Raw genomic sequence first — 4,810 nt, forward strand, 5'->3', positions numbered from 1 at the left:
TTGGAAATCTTTGATTGAAAAATTAGTGTTTCGAAAGAACAATTTTCTATTCAAAAAATCAGAACTTTGAAACTTCAGCTAGTAGAAACCTGCATTCTTCTCAGTTATTAAAACATGTTTCAACCTAAATCAGGTGAAAATATCTTCTAAAAAAAATCGTTGTATGCCTTGGCAGTCTTTGACCCAAAAGTCAGCGTTTCAAAAAGATCATCTGTTTAAAAAATCGTAATTTCGAAACTAAAAGAAGTAGAACCTTGCACTTCGCTCAGCTCAAAACAAACATCTGAATCTAAATCGGGTGAAAATTTGAATAAAATGCTATTATTTGAGTAAGTAGAGACCTGCAATTTTCTCAGTTGTTAAAACACGTTTCAATCTAAATCGGCTGAAAATTACAATAAAATCCCTGTCGATTTTGATCTTTTTACGCCTTGGCAGTCTTTGACGCAAAAGTGAACGTTTCAAAAGGATAATCTCCTCTTTAAAAAATCGTAATTTCCAATCTAGAACAAGTAGAACCATGCCATTTGGTCAGTTTTATAGAAGACATTTCAATATAAGTCAGTTCTAAGTTGTGATAAAATTTTTGATGAGTTTGATTTTTGCACAGCTTGAACATTTTTGGTTCAAAAGTGATCGTTTCGAAGGAACAGTTTTGTTGAAAAAAAAACAGAACATCTAAACTGAAAAAAATAGAAACTTGCACTTTTCACTGGTCAATTTGTTTGACGACCTTTCAATCTAAGTCAGTTCAAAAGTTTCACAGCTTGGAAATTTATGGTTTATGGTCTTGTTTTACAAAAATCAGAATTTTGAATTATTGTCAGGTCATAACAAACATCTGAATATAAATTGGGTAAAAATTTCAATAAAATTCTATTTGAGTTTGATTTTTTCCGTCTTGGAAATGTTCGATCAAAAATTAGGAACAATTTCCTATTTAAAAAATCAGAACTTTCAAACTTGAGCAAGTAGAAAAATGCAATTTTCTGTTGTTAAAACACGTCTCAATCTAAATCGGCTGAAAATTATAATAAAATCCCTGTCGATTATGATTTTTGTGCGCCTTGGCAGTCTTTGACGCAAAAGTGAGCGTTTCAAAAGGATAATCTCCTCTTTAAAAAATCGTTATTTCCAATCTAGAACAAGTAGAAACCTGCCATTTGGTCAGTTTTTTAGAAGACATTTCAATATAAGTCAGTTCAAAATTGCGATAAAAGTTTTCGTGAGTTTGATTTTTGCCCAGCTTGAAAATGTTTAGTTCAATAGTAAGAGTTTCAAAGGAACAGTTTTGTTGAAAAAAACAGAACTTCCAAACTGAAACAAGTAGAAACTTGCACTTTTCTCAGTTCATAGCCAATATCTGAATCTAAATCGACTGAAAATTTAAATAAGATCCCATTTGAATTAGGTTTTTCCCGTCTTGGAAATCTTTGGTTAAAAAATGTGTTTCGTTAAAAAAAAATGTTTCGTTTCTTTCGAAAAAAAGTGTTTCGAACGAACAATTTTCTATTACAAAAAATCGTAACTTTTAAACTTGAGCAAGTACAGACTGCAATTTTCTCAGTTGTTAAAACACGTTTCAATCTAAATCGGCTGAAAATTACAATAAAATCACTGTCGATTTTGACCTTTCTACGCCTTGGCAGTCTTTGACGCAAAAGTGAGCGTTTCAAAAAGATCACCTTCTGTTTGAAAGATCGTAATTTCCAAACTAAAACAAGTATAAACTTGCAAGTTTCTCCGTTCATAGAAGATACGGGAGCCTCAGTTACTGGAAATTTGCAACTTTTCCCATTTTCAACCCCTAAACTGCATCCCCATTTCATAATTTCCAGTGATTTCGATTTTAAATTTGATTTTCCTTAAAATTAGCACCTTAACAACATTTTCCACCTGGCTCTTGCCTGTCTTTAATTGTTGTTGCAAAGAAAATTATATGCACAAGCCTATAGGGTCACCAATCCTGTTCGTATCGAGACGGGAGACACATTTTGTACATTTTTTCGTCTCAAACCTACATCTTTTCGCGTCTTTTCTGCGTCAAGCGATTTAAGCCGCGTTATGACAAACCGACTGTTGGAAACAGACAGAGAAATCGGGAGCAGATAAAACGCCATCCTTCCAGCGACGGCAAAAAGCGGCAGATCATAGGAAACAATACCAATTACTCGACAAAACAATCCGGCAAATAATATATCCAGAACCGGTTTTGTTCGTTCGCATGGGCGGCCCAAAACAATCGGCTTTTGTGGCAAAAATAACAGACAAATTTAAACAAAGCCACGATACATGTACACACACAATCGCATTCACGGATTCAATTTATCAAAAGTGTGTGGCACGTGACTGAAAAACTTTCGCGCGAACAATGGGGGAAACTGTTTGGAAATTTCGGGCTCGGCTCTCAAACTAAAAAAGCGCCGGCTTTTTGGGCTGAAAAATCGCGGATTTCGACTGGTTTTTCTCGCGGCCCGTTCACGGATGATTGATATTCATCTTAATTAATTCCCGACTAAAGTTCGCTTGCGATTGCAACCCCGCAACGTTCACTCACCCCAAAAGAAACAGTACCAACATCCGCACGGAAGCATACAAAGTTGCTGGGGCTTCACACAGCTGCGTGCGCTATCAGGTGGTCGTAGTGACCAGGTAGGCACGTGCCGGGTGTCGGGTGGCTGAAAAGGCCACACGTGGCCCCACAGATATCGATAACACGCCATTGTGGCCCGTAGCAGCTTCAGAACACCGCAAAACAAATTTTAAAACGCTTTTTGTTTGCCAATGTGTCGTCTGTATTGTGCGTCTTGTTTCTACTTGTTGATTTTAGTGCCTTTATTCCCACTTTTCTCTCACTTTCACACTCCTCGATTTGCCTCAGCTGTCCGGGAGAAAATATTATCTTGATAAATTATTTCAAGGAATTTCCCCGGACGCAACAAGTGCAAAATCCCGGGTAATTTGCGTTGAAAAAAAGGGCCCGGGAAACTTTTAATACTAATCGGGTGGCTGAAAAGGCCACCCGTGGCCCCACAGATATCGATAACACGCCATTGTGGCCCGTAGCAGCTTCAGAACACCGCAAAACAAATTCTAAAACGCTTTTTGTTTGCCAATGTGTCATCTGTATTGTGCGACTTGTTTCTACTTGTTGATTTTACTGCCTTTATTCCCACTTTTCTCTCACTTTCACACTCCTCGACTTACCTGAAATGTCCGGAGGAAAATATTATTTTGATAAATTATTTCAAGAAGTTTCCCCAGACGCAACAAGTGCAAAATCCCGGGTAATTCGCGTTGAAAAAAAGGACCCGGGAAACTTTTAATACTAATCCCCGTTGAGCCGACGGAACTTTAAAAGTAACTTTTTCTATATCAAGATTGGGCCATTTAAACAAATGACAAGCAATCAAGGGGGCTCCGTTCGCGCCCCGCCCCTCCTGGACGAATGTCTTTTTTATGCAAAAGCCGTTTTGGAAGCATTAGCGATAATACAATTTTGGGGCGCGGCGATAAAGATACGGGATTTTCCTCTGTACTTTCTCGGCGGTTAGTAGTCGGGAGCAGCCATTAGGGGGGCTTTTCTTTATTAAAAAAGAAAATGACTCCGCGGGATACAATAACGCAAAATATTCGAGCTGGTACCAGCCGGATAATGGACGATTATTTGTGGTCATTTGCGAATCTTTTCGATGCAAAGACGACGAAAATGGTTCCCAGTCCGATTCTGTACGATACACGAAATTGTGAGTTTGGTGCTATTTTGAAAGTCAAATTTTTAAGTCGACCGGCCCTTCGACGACCGAAGAAGGGAGAAAGGTGTACGTTGCCTAAATATGACACTAATGCCGTTTGTTTAGTGGCACAGGAACATGCAAAATTTGAATTTTTATTGCCTGGAATTACGCAAGGCCCGTATGATTAGACTTGCACAATAAATTATTGCAAACGACGCCATCAAGCCGCCTAAATTGAGAATTTCTCATTGTCACTAGAGAAATCCTGCCAACTGGATTCGACCCGGTTCACACCTTGGTAAGTTATCTGCAAATTCCAAACAAATTGGATGGCGCAAAAACTTAACAGCCAAAGTTTAATTGCCAATTTGCTCTACTAATTCGAAAAAACAATGGGTAGTTGGCGTTTTTAATTAAAGCGGCTCCTATTCACTGTATCAGCTTACGTTTGCCTCCATGTCGAACAGATTATTGTCTAATTAATGCGAAAGAACCATCAGCATTTTACAGTAAGGTGGCCACTTTCATTCAATCTTGTCATTCATTATTTGCGTCTTGTTGCTGTTCATTGTCTTTACTGTTGTTTCACTTTGCGCAAAAAACGGCGCAAGAATCATGAAGGTATTAAACATCAAAACGACCAATATCCCTTTAAGCAAACCCCAAACGACCAGAAAAAACGATTCAGGTATTCATGAGTGCTGATTAGACCCTTAGATCTAGCCAAGGGTGAAGTGAGTCATTGTTTCAGGACGCGCGCGCCTCCCTAAAAGGGCCACTTTTTAGCAATTCAAATTTTATGTAATTGGGCGGTTTTAGTCGCGTGGTGCTTATTTGCCTTCTCATTCGGCCGTTTTAACTCGAAAAAAACGGCTCAAACAGGACCGAACCTCAAAAAGTTGAGACTCATCAAGCGAGGCCGTGGCCACACAAGGCACAAGGCAGTCTAGTGGCGGACGGACGGAAGATTGAACGGTTTAGTGGCTCCGCCCCCTTTTCTAACTGTTTCGATGTTCTGATGAGACTTGCTTCAAAATAGCCAATAAATCAGTGCGAAAAGCTGCCGTTTTAGA

Source organism: Dendroctonus ponderosae, unplaced genomic scaffold (assembly GCF_020466585.1).
Source record: "Dendroctonus ponderosae isolate FM_Combo_2020 unplaced genomic scaffold, Dpon_F_20191213v2 Dpon_F_20191213_8, whole genome shotgun sequence".
NCBI lineage: Eukaryota > Metazoa > Arthropoda > Insecta > Coleoptera > Curculionidae > Dendroctonus > Dendroctonus ponderosae.